Consider the following 17710-nt stretch of genomic DNA (forward strand, 5'->3'; position numbering starts at 1 on the left):
TCAAGGGGGATTTGCCCATGGCACTTACAAAAGCTGTATTCCTGTATTTTGAGATTAAGATGTTTAGTATCTAATAGCTTTTGGGAAAGCAGTCACACCATTGATAGGGGTATATAGTTTTCTGCTTACCAGTTTTGATATCCCTTACCATATATTTTAGACATTCCATAATGTGCATGTATTCCAAAATGTGTCTATATTTATAGTTGAGCACATCTTAGACTTGCAGTCTCTTATCTCTTGCAGAACAGGGACGGGCAAGTATAAGTTAAGTACACTAAGGGCTAGATTTACTAAGCTGCGGGTTTGTAAAAGTGGGGATGTTGCCTATAGCAACCAATCAGATTCTAGCTTTCATTTTGTAGAAGGTACTAAATAAATGAAAGCTAGAATCTGATTGGTTGCTATAGGCAACATCCCCACTTTTTCAAACCCGCAGCTTAGTAAATCTAGCCCTAAGGCTGTGTACATGTAGGTGTAAAACACTCCTTGGAGATGCAATCTAAGTAGACTTAAGTAACTTTTATCATTCTCTCCTTGTTTTAAACATGCTATAGCAGCCAACCTAGGATAGTATAAAAAAAAAGGATGTATTAATATTATCAAATGCTTCCAAGTTGAGAATGATCTTCACGTTAACCTTTAACAACATTTATGTGCCACAGTGCAACTGTTATTTTGTAATGTCATGTGCCTATTTTGCAATATTTTTGGTATCAATATGACTGGGACAGCAAAGGGTAGAATTTTATCTCTCTGGATATGAGGAGCTGGTGGATCAAGGCAGTACTTGCTTGTACAGACCTGGTGCAGGAATACGCCTTGCATTGAACCAACATGTCATAAAACAAGATTAAGTGGTGGTACAAGATATTTAAAAGGGCTTCAAGCAGAGCCAAACTGACCCCCACAAAGAGTCCCTTCAATTCCTAATCCACTGCTGCTTCACAGGCAGTAGAGAAGAAAAACAGGGCAGCAGAGCAAAGGCCACTTTGTACCTTCCCTTAAGCTTTAGCAGAAGTTCTGAGTATCCAGTATTATATAACACACACTTTGCTAATTGTACTGGTATTTTAGACTTTACAGGTCTGGAGGAAGTTATGCAGCAGAAACTTAAATTATGCAGTTGTTCCACATTGATAGCCAGATTGCATAGTCTTTGGCCACACATATATGTTGGGCTAATAAAAACTGATCATTTCACTAGGCAGAAACGACACTTGTGTGACCAAAGGGGACAAAGAAATAATATATCAAATCTGTTATTTTTTTATCTTATCCCACAGATTCATATGCTTGGAGCAAGTAGAACAATTCACACAAATTACTCTGATAAAAAGCTATATGAAACCTCTCAAAAGACATGCATCCAGGTTTACCATGAGGTTTCTATTTTTGACAAGTTAAAAATGAGGCTGTCAAAGCTAACTTTCTTTTTTACACTTTTTTGTTGTGTCACACCAACAGTACCCAGACAGCTGTAAATTTCAAACAAATGACCACCATATTTGGTGCAGAAAGCAAAATTAGGTACAATGACTTACAAACAAGCAAATGTAGATTTTGAGCTGTATTAAGCATTACTTTCACAAAATGACTCTAAATATCTATTTATATTTTCCACAAATATGTATACAACATGAAGTGGTTATTAGAGGCAAATTGGTTTTTGCTAATGTCTAATGTTTTCATATTCACAGGTGAACTACATAATGGATAAAAATGTTTGAATGGAACATTTTTTAGTTTTGGAGATATTTATATGTGGAAAATGACTTCTCTGAGTGATGATGATGTGAAGATCTCCAATACAGCAACTCCTGTGCCTGTGATGATTTAATCACGGAGGGAGAAGCTTCAGCCATGCATAATGGCCACTAGCGTTTCACTGCAGCCTGCACGCACTGAACGCATGTGCAGATTAAGTTATGAACTGGCTGGAAGCCAGTGAAAATCAAACAAGCACTGAATAACATGTGATTTGGCAGGAAGCATTTCAAGCAAACTCTCTAACATGTGCTTGACATGTAGCTAGATCAAACAAAGAAGCATGTTCTTGACAGGAAGTATAGCTCAGCACAGAGCAGTGACTCATCATACCAGACAATGTCCAGTTGTGAGGGGTGTGGTGAAGGTCACCAATCCCCACCTGAAGCAGTGCATTCTGGGTTAAGGTTTATAAACACCTGACCCAGGGTAAAGTGCCTCTTTCTCCATACACATTCATACACCTGGAAGCTTTAGGTCATTCATTGGACGCACACTTCAAATAAGGTATCTTTTTCCTGCACTTTCTATAACCCTGCAACTTCTGTCTATATAACCTTATCATCTATTTACCTTATATGTATTCTAAAAAAATATAGATTTATCCAAAAAGGATAAAAAATGGATACTTCTGTGAGACTTCAATATGAAATTGTTAATAAATTAAATGAATTCTCAAAACAAAATAAATTATTAAAAATGCCAGTTTAGAACAAGCTGGTGACTGCAGCTTTTCTGGGGATTTGGTGTGTGACAATTCCTAAAGAAATTGGAACAATATAGACAGTTAAGAAAAGCACAAATCTCCTATAGAAAGTAAATCATACCACCGTAGATTTATCAATCCACATATAGCAATTTAATTAATGTACAATACATGCAAAACATATATATACACAATAATAAGAAACAACTAAAAATACTTAAAAATGAATTAAAAAAAGTTCAACTTATTCCAATTAGGAACCCGATGTGCTATTTAATAATGTCATTGGATCTACAGTGCAGTAGTAGAATATAGTCATCTTTTAAGTTGTAACAATCCTTCAAATAAATATTTCACGTTCAGGATTTCAACCTTTAGGTCTCTAAACCTTTCACTAATCCACTATGTTGTTATGAAATCAAATGCTGATCAAAAGGATTGAGAGGAGTAATTGAAACTATATATATATATACATATACATATATATATATATTGATTTAACTACCCTGCAATATAATGTATTCTGCTTACATGTATATGTAAAGTTTCCATCTATTTCTATCAACTTTCTTAATCTTATCTTCTATTTCCCTCTCTTTACCTTATCTGATATTCTGCCTGCATTATATGTATAACATTATAATGTTTAACCTTCTTAAGTAATTCTATTTACACTACAATGGACACTGGCTCCTTCCCCTATGACTCTCTTATAGACTCATATACATTATTTCTGTCTTTCAGCATGTACATACCCATACATACATACATACATACATACATACATACATATACATATACATACACACACGTACTTGTTTTTATTGCATCGTGAGGACCCATGTCTGGAACATGGTGTATAGGGACACCCCTTTCCTAATGCCCTGGCGACAGAACAATCATAGGGGTATGTGTAGGAACGGTTTGTCACTAGAGTTACCACATGAGATTTACACTTTGACTTTGCATTAAGTATCATCATTATCACCATTTATTTATATATAGCGCCACTAAATCCGCAGCGCTGTACAGAAAACTCATTCACATCAGTCCCTGCCCCATTGGAGCTTACAGTCTAAATTCCCTAACATACACACACAGACAGACAGAGAGACTAGGGTCAATTTTGATAGCAGCCAATTAACCTACTAATATGTTTCTGGAGTGTGGGAGGAAACCCGGAGCACTCAGAGGAAACCCACCCAAACACGGGGAGAACGTACAAACTCCACACAGATAAGGCCATGGTCGGGAATTGAGCTCATGACCCCAGTGCTGTGAGGCAGAAGTGCTAACGACTTAGCAACCGTACTGACATGGACTTCAAGATGGGGAAAGTGTCATGCATTTTGACTGTCTGAGGACATCCACATGCCCACTTACACTGTCACCTAGTCATAGAGGCTACAGCCCCATTCAAACACTTTGCATCATTTCAACAAGTTTGATTCCTCTTTAAAGATGTTATGCGGTTCTTTATGTAGAATTTCACCTCCGACCAGTTCCGGTCTTTCAGTATGGATGATTCAGCCATGAGGCATGCAACAGAGTCTCACTTTCCGGGCACACCGCATGTCTGTATAAACCTCATCAGGTGTTTCTCCACAGCCTGGACCTCCTCTCTGTCCCAGGATTTCCTCTGCACTTCTTTGTAACCTGAAAGGAAGTAGAGTGGTCCATTATGGCTCTGCAAAATGCAGAGAAGGCAAAGTTCTTCTGCCTAGCAAAACTGTATGCTACACCTACTTGTGGAAGCCATGGCTGGGCACTGGTCCCTTGTTGCTAGGTCCATACACTGCCTCTCTTCTGACGTGGAAGTGTCTGCTAATCACTTGGTCACTTGTCCCTCTGTCACAGGGGATTGTTCATCATCCGACAAGTCGCTCTGTAGCTGGACCATTCTGAAAAGAAACAGATATGTAAATGACTGAGGTAAAAGTCAAAAGCATACATCAGACACCAGATTTTCCAATTACCGTCCGGATCAATGTGCATCTTGTCCAAATTCTTGCCTTTGAATCTGGCCAGTCTGCCACTCTCGAGAGCCATTAACAGTTTGCTGAACTTGCCGAGTTGGAGGGTACCTTCTGAGAGGCGGTAATACTGCCATTTCACCCTGATGTCATGCCAAAGGAAGTCTGCCAACTGATCTAGTTCTGTGTCATTTAGGTTGAGGACCTTCGAGGGAGTAGCAATGTGCTTTGGAAGCTTTGTGGAAGACAGCATGTGGGGATGCTTGGTCCCACACTCTCGGGCAAACAGTCGTATGCAATCGGAGCCTCTGAAGTTTGGTCAGGCGAACAGGTAGACATTTTGGCTATCCACTCCACATTTGTCACGCTTATCTGCAAGAAGTTCCATTGCAGCTTGCATGGCTGGTGTCAGCAGGGTGGGGACTTTTCTCCCTCGTTTTCCTCAGATTTCAATGCAAGAGAAGTGCCGTCAGAGCTTCTGCTCAACCTTGGAAAGCGCTGGGGACACATCTTTGTGGAGATCAGAGGTATCTCTTGAGGAAAAAGTAGTCAGCAACATTTTTGAAACTTCCCCTTCCCTTCTTTGATTGAACAAGATCCATTGTGCCAGGGTGACTTTTGCAAGTAGGGCACAGTGGGTAATCATAGGCTCGGTGGATAGTCCACTTCGGTAAGCTTGCTGCTTCTTGTCAAGGTACAAGCATATCTTTTGCACATCTTCCGTGAGAGCTGAGCTGAGACATGTTCCACTTGGACTCCTTAAGAATTTTCAAGGCAGCCGATGAGATCAACTCGATCCATTTCGCCTCATATAGCTTCCTGAAATTTTGTGTGTTTTCAAATGCAGCTGTGCAGACCTCCATCATGGCTCTGCACTCCACAATGCTCGCTATCTTTTGCAGGCCATGCCTGATCTTGAGTTCCAGCAAGGACGCCTTAAATGTACCTGTCTCCTCATCATAGCCGGCTAGCAGCTTCACAGCATCTACTACGCGCAGAAAGTTCGATGGGGCGGTAAAGTCTTCCATCCTCTCCATAGGGTTAGCTCTTATGGCCTGTAGCAGTAGCCTGTCCATTTCTCTAAGCTTCGGGTGGATGTACTCGTGCCTGCCAACATCTGATCCGACCCGGTTGAGCAGATGCTGTCCCATCTGCATGATGCATCAATCATTTTTGACTGCAAGTAAGACTTCATCCTGGGTCATGTCACTCAAGAGCTTCCAAAAGCCATCTCTGACATCAAGTGGAACAGGCTGAGCAATGGCGCACAGTGACTGGACTCTGTTCTTGTCAGCTGTGAGCTTGTTGCCCCTTTGGTTTAGCTTACTTCTTTTCATGTGTCGCCACAGTTATTTCCTTGCAAACAAGCCCTGGCAGGCAACACAGTGCATGAAGCCTTCAGTATTCATCTCTTTGTCTGGAAGTTTGCATGGGACCAGAAAGCCATGGCCTGCCTTCATTGCCTCAGCATTGTGTGCAAAGTTTCCCCTACTGTGAAGATGTACCATTTACATGCACCTTTCTTTCGAGTGCTTGGGGAATTTCAGGGCCCACGCTACTTCAGTCTCATTGCAGTGAGCATGCTCCATGTGCCGGGAAATTTTTAAGAGGGGCTTCTCACAGTACAGGCAGTACTGCTTTTTGTTATACGCCCTGCACTGTTTCTGGAAAGCGTTTGGACAGATACTGCGTCGTCTCTATGACCCTCTGTGGTTAAAACACGGCTAGCAGAAGGTCGAGAATGGTCGTACATAGAACTCATCTCTGGGTACCTGCACTATGCTGCGCTGGTGGGCATCACCGCTGGTGTCTGACCACTCTCCTCCGAAGTGTCATGGGCATATTCATCTCCACTGCTCTCTGGCTATAGTTGGAGCTACTGGTGGGCTCTGTCATGCTTCACTGTCCCCGCTTTACCTTCAGCAGCAGACGGATTTGACTGTGTCTTTACCCGCTTGGTGTACAAAGAACCGGCAAGATGCAGTTATTTCCGTTTCCTGCTCTTACTATACATTTGGACGGAATAATGGCGTCTAGCGTTGGGATGCACACACACTTTCTCCCCTCCACATTGGACACACGTACACATTTGTTCCGACAAATGTGATTTGCAGAGACATACCAGATTTTTATGCTGAGCATATCAGCAAGGTTCCCTACATTGATTAACCTTGAGAAGCTTTGTGGGGACCTCAATTTTTGGCCCCACTACGACTCAGGTCCCCACAGTGTTGGTGTGTAAACAGGTCAATGTCCCCACAAGCATATGAATACATGTACACGTATACACACACACACACACACACACACACACACACACACACACAGAATAATCCCATAGCAACAGAATAGGATGACATATATGTTTTGAATTTAAACTTACTTCTTTTGTAGCTTAGTGAAATCTATATTAACATCATGTTTGTTAAAACTATAATGTATTATCTGTGTTGTATGGAAGCATTTTATGTACTGTATACTTGATCTCAAAGTTATCTTTGTAAAGTAAAAGATTTTATACCTTTTCGTTTGTTTGAATGTTTAGATAACTGAGAGAAAAGACGAATGAATGGTTTGTTTATATTGATAATGCAGTATAGTGAAGTTATTGAAAGATTGGTATTTATTTAGAGATTAAAAGATAATGGTGGGCCCTCTGACATGGAGATCAATAGATGTGTAATACTTAGGCAGTATAAAGCCTTGCAAAATAAAGGAATCATTTAAGTCGCTTTTATGGATTTCTAGGTGGGATGCATAAGCATTACAACTGGGATTCCTTGTTCACAGCTGGCGCAGTGCAAGGCAAATGTTTTAAAAGGTTGTGTAAAATAACGCTTCTTAAGAATATCAAGGGTGCTTGTTATTCAATGTGATTAAAATAGCGAAAAAGTCATAAATTGCATTATATAATAATAATTAATGAGATTAGTTATTTTATAAGACCAAAGGCATTGTATAACTATTATAGCGGTCCCTATTACACATGATAATACTTATGATATTGACAATGATGATGGTGATGATGCTAACATATCATAAACTCCGACCAACTCCCAAAAAAGGTTTAGGTGTTCAGCCTTGCCAAATATATTATTCTACTTTATTCAATGTATTTTAAATGACTTTTGACAGAATATTTTAATATGTGTACAGTACCATCCAATAGATATCTTTGAACAAAAATAGTGAAATCTGGAAACATCAGTTTGGCTATATCATGTGCAGAAGTTGTAATAAGTATTTGGGAAGATGACATTAAGTGATGGGTAGTGAGTGAAAAGAAACACCAAAACATTGTCCATGTTATTTAAAGAGTTGAAGAAATTGAAATGAAAAACGTGAAAACATAGTTTTAATGACATATTGTATATCATTGAACTGTGTTAAAATGCATGTGGGAGTCTTGAGAAAGGTAACGGGTAGTGAATAGAATCAATACATGCAATGTGGCCAGAATTCCATGTGTTATCTGATCATCTTGATGTCACTCTATGGGAACCAAGATAAAACACACAAGCAGCTTGGCTTATAATAATGACACAGGTATGTCAGTGTGGTACTAGTAACTAAGAGTGATCAGTGACAGCCACAAAGCTCCTCTTTTGCCTGCCTGCATTCAATGTCATATAGCTCTGGTCTCATATTTATACAAATTCATCTGATCTGCTCCCAGAATTGCAATTTGTTTAGATACTAACAGACAAATTTCAAGAAATAACACAAATCTATACATTATTCAACTTAGCACTACTCTATACTTTAGAATATACTATTCACATTGCTGAATAAAATATTGAAAGGACAAACTGGCTTTCCCTGGAAAGATGGTGTGTTAGAAATACAAAGATTTTCAGACACCGTTCACCTCTTACTGCTTTTTTTAAGATTTTATATAACAACAGAAGCTGACACTTTGACAGCTGAATGTGCAGAAAAGGTGAATATATGCCAATTAACTGTAGCATAAAAAAATACATGTGTTTCAAGTATTAGCTTGGCACACATCCTTACTCTTCTGATATATGAAATAAGATACATCAAATGTACACCTGGTAAATTCCTGTAAAATGTCCTCTTTGTGTTATCTTTTAAGTTGTATACAAAATTCTTCAAAGTTAGTAATGAAAGGAGCATACATCTTTTTATAACATCATTTGAGATATTTACAAACAATGTTTAATAGATGTTTGAATATGTTGATGGCAATTGATTAAATGTTCAAATGGTATTTACTGAACGTTTAAGTTGCATATATATGTTAGTCTGTGCATATAACATTACACTATTGTTACTGAAATGTCTGCTGATAAAGTGTGCACATTTATTTAAAACCTCAGACTATCAAACTTACTTTACCTTTACCTGACATCAACGATACTAACAATTTTCTGTAAGTAGTGGAAATTGAGAAGCTGAGATTGGAGAACAAAAAATAAACTTTCAGTCTGAATCCCCTGATCCTGAGAACAATGAAGATATGAGAGATGCACTGCACATTTTGGGTCTCATTCATCGTAAAAACTGTCAAACGTAGCAGTGAGTTTTTATTTGATTCTCTGACTAATTCACTGGCAGACATACGTTTGTGTACGGCATGAATTTGTATTGCCCATTGACAGAGGAACGCACAGGCGTGCAATTCTTACTTACGATCATGTTTTATTACATAATTAGAATACTAACTCTTTGTATGATGTACTATGTATACTGTTTGTATGATGTTGCCTGATATGGAAAAAGCATATACACTTTTTTTTACAAAAAAAAACCACACACAATTTTTTTTTTTAAATTCTATAAACTAATTTTTATATTATCTTTAAATAACAAAATAAAATTAAACTTTCAGAATTAGAATGATATTTCTGTAATAGTTTAAAAAAACGTTTTTTTCTTGCTATTTTCTTTATCAGGAGATGGTATTTGTTCGTCAGCTGGAAAAAAATAAAAAAACATTTTAAAATCGCAATCTTATGACATTTTAATATTATATATAACATGTTATACTGAACAGAGTAGTAGTCAGCGGGCTACATTTTAGAGGCACATGTAGATATATTGGGGGAGGGGGGATTGCTTGACAACAAACACTTATTAGGTGTATGATGTCAGACACCGGTGGAATTGGAACTTTTCCTAGGCCTAGTGAAAGTCACATTTAGGAAAGAAAGGCACTTTTATGCTGCAAAACAAAATAATTACTATTAGACTACAGTATAATATCAAGATACTTACATTCTTCTGCAGTGGCCTGCCTCCTCCACTTATGCCTCCTGAATCTCCTCCACTTGGTCCTCCATGGTCTTCTCCACTTGGATCTCTTTAAGGCTGTAGGAATGGGATTGGTGATGGGGTGGAGAAAAGGAATCATCAGAGGTTGGGGAAATTGACATAAAGGTTCCTGGGCAAAGGGAATGTTTGGGGGCATCATCCAGGGGTTCCTCTTGGAGCTCCTCCCTAGCCCCCTGATGTTGGCAATGTAGATGGCGACAGAGTCATACTGTTGGAATAAATATGACACATTAGTTTATTTGCACAACTTTTATATGGACTTGACCTGGGAGGTATAAACTAATCTCATACTGAATCTGAAAAATCACTATTGCATAACAAGACTTTGTTCAATGAAATTATAACAGGCCATATTACTTTGTAATGGGCCAGCTATAACTAATTTTACCTTGAAAAAATATAATTTTTTTGTAATTGTGAACTTACGCTTCTAATTTCCCTCCTCAATTCCGCAAGGAGCTTCGGTTGCCTTCTCCTCAAGTCACTCCAGCGGTGCTGGCTTTGCTCTATAAAATACCTGCTGCCATAATTATGGTGCAGGCAAACCTTTGCAGCTCTGTAGACTTTGTTCTTCTCCTTGATATTGATGTCACAAGGAGTAGGACCAAGTATTTAGTCCATAGTGAAGACTAGGGCATGGATCTCAAGGGTCATGAAGGTGCTTGCTCTTATTTTGTCAAGTGAGTGAGACTTTTCAACCTTTTACTCACCGATTGGCTCTCAGACAATGAGTGTGCGTAGGCACATTAGTTGCTGATCCCTTCTATACCATATCTAACATGGCAGACTTTCATCTGTCAATCAATCTTAATAACCATTATTGTGTAACACATAGTTCTTATCCACATTTGTATTATGTATGTGGTGCTCACTATAGGTGGGCGATTTGTTGATAATCATAACATGCCTAGTTTCTCTATTTTTTATTTCATTCATGTAATTTTTATTCCATTCATGTAACTTTATATCTATGAGAAAGAATGTGATCACACTCTATAGAGCATACTATGATGTTTACAGGATGACTACTTACCAATTTGAATTTCATCCAGATCTGCTCCTCCCTGAGTCAACCTGCAACCAATCAGAGATGGAAAGGAGGAACATCAACATTCATTTATCCCTGAGGAAGCCTTTAACTACCGAGGTGAAACGCATTGTATATATATATTTCCACATAAGGGATAACCATCTGCATTTACATCACTGCCTTATTACAGAGCTTTACATTTTCGTTTGACTGACAACGTACCACTCTTATCTACTAAACGGGACTTGACCGCTTACAGACGGAGGAGTCTCTCCCCAGAGTATATCCAATTACTGCGCATGCGCATTCTCACAGATATACAGCATCAGGACAGTCCAGAGTCTGGATGGATTTGAATTGTAGAATGAGGACGGCCTGAACAGTCGGATGAAAGAAACACCAGTTTCCCATAAACTGTGAGTTCCTCTTATTTTGGATGCATATTTGAATTCTATTAAAATAACCAGAACTTTTCGGGACATTGATCTATACGATAGATAGCTCCACCGGACTTTACAACAGGACTATCTAATTTTAGTACTATTGAATATTATGCAAGTGTTACAATTTTATATTTATATTTTTACACATTCACTATTTCTTTGATATCAATCAGTGAAGAATTGGTTCATATATGGTAATAATCTGTACACGTTGTGTCATTTAACTCTGGCCAGAGTCACATCAGTGTTTTCATTTCTTTATAAAACCTGCATACAATTACATCTCAGTTCTTTTTTATCATACCGTGGTGGAGCGCCAGGGAATTATATTTAGCATTCTTTGCAATTTGAGTGGTAGGGAAACCATTCAGATCCCTTTAGGCAGCACCCCAACTATATAGCTCTCTATCCATCCATACAAGACAGCGCTTGGTTATTTTTCAGTATCCATTACCTTTTCTATCTATATGTATGTCTGCACAAATCTTTTTAAAATATTTTGGTAGCATACATTGCAATATTCTTATCTTTGGCAGGATTTTAAGTGCTGCCTCAAGGACAAACTCTAAGACTACCACAGCATAGCTCCAGCTATCTTGGACCTCAGTCCACAGGAGACCATGACAATGCCTTGCATCAATGATCAGTTTGTGCAGAGCATAGGTCGGATTGATACTGGAGATAGCCCCCCTAACCACACCACTATCCCTCAGAGGAAAAATTGCAGATCGCATGCATATAGAATTCCAATGAGTAATGTTTTGATTAGAGTAGTATAAACGCATTCAACAGTAATAGTTTACTTTGCCCCCAAAAATGTACAATTCAATTTTTAGCACTTGGTAATATGAATGCAAATCAAACTCCGAAATCCTTTGCACTCATACTGCAAGCTAGGCAGCATAATGTAGAATATGGGCATGATCTATAAGATTACTGAGTACTTGCAGAGAAGATCACTTAGAGATTTCTAAAGGGTGCCTAGATAAAATTCCACTCAAGACACAGATGTGCTGTTTTTTAAATTTATATGGTACAATAAGTTTTTAACATTTTTATAAAAAATGACCCCACATATACACACAGACTTTTATTTTGAAAAAAATATATAATAAAAAAAGTTATGAAATCTACTAATATGATGCAAAAATGTAAATATTATGGAGTCAAACATAGATGCTTATGTTATTTTTTTAATCATCTACTCGTTTAGCTGAAGATGTAGATACAGTGGATGAAGAGGATGACATCATGGAGGATACCCGTGATGTAAAAGATACATCCATGGATGAAGAAGCAGAGGGCAGTGGGCAGCCTTCAAAACTCCAACAATTTTATCCAAATAAGTAGCAGTCAAATAAAAAATTGGAAAACAACACAAATAAAAAAACTCTGCCCTCACCCTTATCCCACACACTTTACAACACATTGACACTAACTTGACCCATCTCACCAACTTTGTTGCCCAGTATGTCACCCTTTGCCCTCCTGCCCCTATGCCACATAATATCACACATTTCCCTATGACACATGTTTACTCTCCTTCCCCTATGTAGGAATGTTCCAAACACATGACTGAAGGTGGCTTGGGACATTCCTGCCATGACACCCACTGTGGTCTGGAGAGATCCACACCCACCCAAGTGGAATACTGCCAAGAGTTTGGCGGCCAGTGGTATTACTGTTTGGATGTTGTGCAAAGGCTCTACGTCACTCTGCACAATTCGCAGGGTGTCCATGATAACTTGAGGTGGTAGCTGATTGAGACTGACCACCTCAGCATTAGACTTCTCAAGGAGGCTGACACGTGGCCTGAAGTCCCACTCCTTGGGCCGGCAGCTCTGTACCAGTGACAGGTTTCAGAGCAGATGACGCCTGCTGTCCTCCGGATACCAGGCTTCCACAATGCCCATGCCTGCCTATATGTGTGAAAGATGGATAAAAGAAAATATCTAATGCCTTTGCGATTTTGTAGTCTCCGGGCCTAAGTCATCAAGGAGAGCAAAGTATAAAAAAGGTGTAACTTTGAACTTGGAAAAAACCATGTTGTATTTAAGGGGAGATGTAAATTCACAATGTGGGGACAGATTTATAGTTGGGATAGGACATGTCCTAGATCAGCTTTAAATTTCAGTGTACAAATAATGATATCAAGTATTTGGGTGCTAGATGATAAAACAGACAGCATTTAACATATGTGCAAAACAAGAAACTAATTTGCACTCCTTGCGTTGTAACATGGTTTGTCCCGGAGAACATTTACTCCTTTTTTGCCTTATTTTCCTTACTGACTCAGGCACTCCATGTACATTATACCGTATAGACATACTTAAAACTAGCATGGATCTATTCATGTTCATCTCAAAGTTTCTGTAAAATAGCCCAAAAATATATAAAAGTTAGTGTGACATGAAGTTTATGAAACATGACAAATTAAATTATATTAAAAACAAAAAAACCCAAACACAACTAATATATGCTACTACATAGACTTACATAGTAGATGACATGGGCAAGAAGTTTGCAAGCTTTTAAAGCACACAACCACAATGCAAATGTATGCAAGCGTGTAGGAACTAAACAACACGCATATAACATTTTAAAACAAACAAGCATAGGTAATGTTTACACTATGTTAAAAAAGGATGAAAATAATTTGAAAAAAATACACAATTTCAAATTTCTCACAATTATGCAGTGCTTGTAAGATATAAAAGAAGGAACCTATCTCTTTGGTATATCACAATATATAATCCTCAGCAAACAATATAATAAAATATAAAATAATATAATATAATCCATTTGACGAAATGGCACCATAATAATCTCCCTCTCTCAATGTGTAAGGTTTGTTTCATTAATTTCAAATTGATTTATGATAGCATGAATTCTTAGTGACTCTATGAGTAAATGAGATTAGATTCCAATTGCACCGCTTACACAACAAACTTTGTTAGTTGAAGAGACTTCAAATTCAACAGGTTACTTCTGATGACTTCAGCAGAAGCATCAAGGTGAAGGATTTTAGTTAATGCTGCCTTAGGCACATGTGAATGAAGATACCCTACGACAGAGTTCTCAATAAATTGCTCCACCAATTTTTGGCTATAAAATATATTATGCCAGTGGTTCCCTCAAAATTGATTATAACAATAGTTCCCCAGATTGATATACTTGCTTTGTCCTCAACAATTTGTTCTACCAGTGACCCATATTCACTATATCAGAAGTTTACAAATTGTTTATAATAATGAGAAGGTTGCATGTTTGTTCTGATTTTATGCATGTACATACAACAGAGCTAGACAGTATTCCTAGCAGCATTGGGGATAGGTTTGCCGATTGCCAAATCTGCTGCTCTCTAATTCATTTAGCAATCCTCTGATTGGGAAAAGGGCATTTATGTGTTTTCTGTTCCCCCAGATGTAAAAACTAATCACTGTCAGACAAGATAGGTGTCGACAGTACAGCTAAAAAAATGGTCATTGAATTGTCTTGTGACAGCCTAACTCCAGCCCATGATATGGATAGTCTTACAAAATCTAAAATAGACAAAAGCAAAATAAAAAGCAAAATAAACCCTTCCTAAAAATCACCCTCCTACTAATATTCTAGGCATGTGCAGTACTTATATAATAGATATGACCATGGGTATAAATATCAAAGCAGTTCTGGAAAGTCTTTTTTGATATTTGAATTGTAGACATAATAGTACTGTCGACATTTGAATTTACAAACTAATGTTGTCAACTTTCTGAATGTTAACCAAATTAATGTCTAGCCATAAACTGCATACCTTTGAAAATGTGAGGATGAGTAGTAATTATGATGATTTAGACATAGAAATTGATGATGCTACTATGGAACTTGCTAATGTGCAACAGTATGAGTGGGGTGATGAAGAGTATATAAATAATCTATTATTTTATATCTCATTTTATAATATATATCAGAATTCAGCCATAATTGAATGAGGACAGTCACTTTGCACATACAATCCCTTACCTATCTGTTATTATGGAACTTGTGAAGACCTGATTAAAACAGGTCTTGGCTTTTGAGGCAGGTTACATGCTGTGAGCAGTTCCTGTGGAAAGGTAAACGCTGCTCAGAAGAAAGACATTATGTTATGTAGCTAAGAGCACAAAGGTTTCTCTTGGTGCCCAGCTTCCAGCTGGATAAGACATGAGGACACATTTCCTAGATTGACATGCAGGGAAGTAAGTTGCCTGAGGGCCTTCCCAAACCCTGGCTAGCAGCAAAAATGAAATGGAATGGAAGGTGAATAGATCTGGAAACATAGTTTTGTGTTGGTTTAATGTTGTAATGGGGTTGTGTTAGTTTATTTGAATGGAATTACTGAGTTCAGATAAAATGGAGTTAGTGAAGATTTGGTCATGTAAGCATTTGTGTTTGTTGCAAAGGTTATTTGGAATAGATGTCTTTTGTGCAATAGATATTTGTGGTGGACTTACAAATATATTACTAGAGGTTTAAGAACTGGACCCTGTTCATTGATAGTCAATTAGGCTTGTTTTATGCAGTTTAGTGTAAATGTATAATAAGTGTATGGAAATGGTTGTGCATAGTTTGTTTGTTCGATAGAATGGTGGTGTTGGAAAAGTATTTAATGGGAAAGTGAAAAACCGTGTAGATGGTATTGGAAAGTCTGCTATGATGCTGTTTAAAAATTGTGGGTGAAACTAGGAATTATATGCATAGCAAGTGATTTGATTGTTCAGGAAGTGGTCAGATTGTTCAATATATAGTTTTGTTAGACTGTTGGTTTAAAGGGTAGTTTGTTGTCTGAAACTCTGAAATAATATGGTTTATTGCTGGAAATGTTGATGTAGTTAAGCAAGGTGAAATACCATATGTTCATAGCAGGCTGATTCAGACGATAGAGAAAATGGATTTAGAAGCTGGCAAGCTTGTAAAATATCTGCCATCTAGAAACTTTCATGTGAAGGGGATGTAGATCGTGAATAATTGCTGTTGGACTGAGATAAGTGAAATTAAATAAAGATGGGTAAAATGGTAGAAGTTTTGAGATAAATGTGAGAAAATTTAGTTGTGAAATGTATGTTTGAAAAGTGGGTTTTAGAATGGAGTCTTGCCTGTTTGTTCTCCCCCCCACAGGTCTCCCTGCCCCACACACACACCTTTAGTTTAGGCAATAGTCAAAACACACACACAATGACTTGCATATTTATATAACAGGCAATGAATGTTATTTATTGCACCAAAAGCTATACTTTGTGTTACAAAATATTGTTACACTGTTTACTGTTTTATAATATATGCATAAGTTTTACAATTATAATGTTACTAATACACTTTAAACACTTTAAATGAAGCTATATCTTGTCTGTGGCTATTCTTGAAGAGATAAGCAAAAGTTATTATATAAATATTGATCCTGTAGATTTAAGGGAAAATAAGAATTATATGTCTTAGGTTAAATCAGTATTACCTTTGCGAGGGGTTGGTTGATGGCAATAGTCAAAATATTGCAGTATTAAATGGTCATCTATACATTTGTCAGAATATTAGGGAGATTAAAAACACAGACGCCCTAGAAACCCTTTTACAGGAGGTAATTGTAGATCTGAAAATATTGCAATGTGTTGTACTTGAGCAATATAATAAGGAGAACGATGAGTATGTCCAAAAAAGTCAGCCACCAGTGATACCACCTCAGGTCCATGATGTACATTGTTATGCCTGGGCAAAAGATCAAAAAATCTAACTGCTGCTTGTGGAAATATTTTTATCCCAACCCAGACAACATTAGTCAAGGCATTTGAGCCTTTGTGACGCCACAATAAGAAGAGATAGGTCCATCCTCCCTTAATCATCATCATTTATTTATATAGCTGTCACGGGCACTAGGAGTCTTTACCCAGGGATCACCAGATGATGGACTTACCAGAGCAGTATAGGTGGTAATATGGTACTCTGGTAGCGGGGTGATCACGGAACAGGAGACAGCAGATGGTAGAGAATGCTCGTGGAAAGTCTATGACTAGCAGCACTGGTAATATGTTATAATAGTACACGAGGAACTGAATAGACAAGGGAAACGTGAGGGTAGTCAGTGGTCTGCGGATAGCAAGTTGTACCACTGCTATAGTGAGGAGGAATGTCCAGAAGTAACGAGGAGGTGATGAGAGTCAGCGGTCTGCGTTAGCAAATTGTACCGCTGTCTAGGTGAAGGAATGGAATCCGGGTGGAGGTATCCGGGAAGTCAGTGGTCTGCGTTAGCAAGTTGTACCACTGCTATGTGAAAGGATACGGAAACAGGTAACTCAGGAAGCAGGGAACAGTGGTCTGCCTCTAGCAAGTTGTACCACTGAATATATATGTGAGGAGAAGCACGGGGAGAGAAATGCAATGCAGAGTATACACGGGCACACTGAACTTGATCCCACGATGATATGCACAATATAGTAATGACTGAACAGCACTGCACAATAATACAAAGTCACAAGAACTA

The sequence above is a fragment of the Mixophyes fleayi genome, chromosome 4 (genome assembly GCF_038048845.1).
Source record: "Mixophyes fleayi isolate aMixFle1 chromosome 4, aMixFle1.hap1, whole genome shotgun sequence".
Classification (NCBI taxonomy): domain Eukaryota; kingdom Metazoa; phylum Chordata; class Amphibia; order Anura; family Limnodynastidae; genus Mixophyes; species Mixophyes fleayi.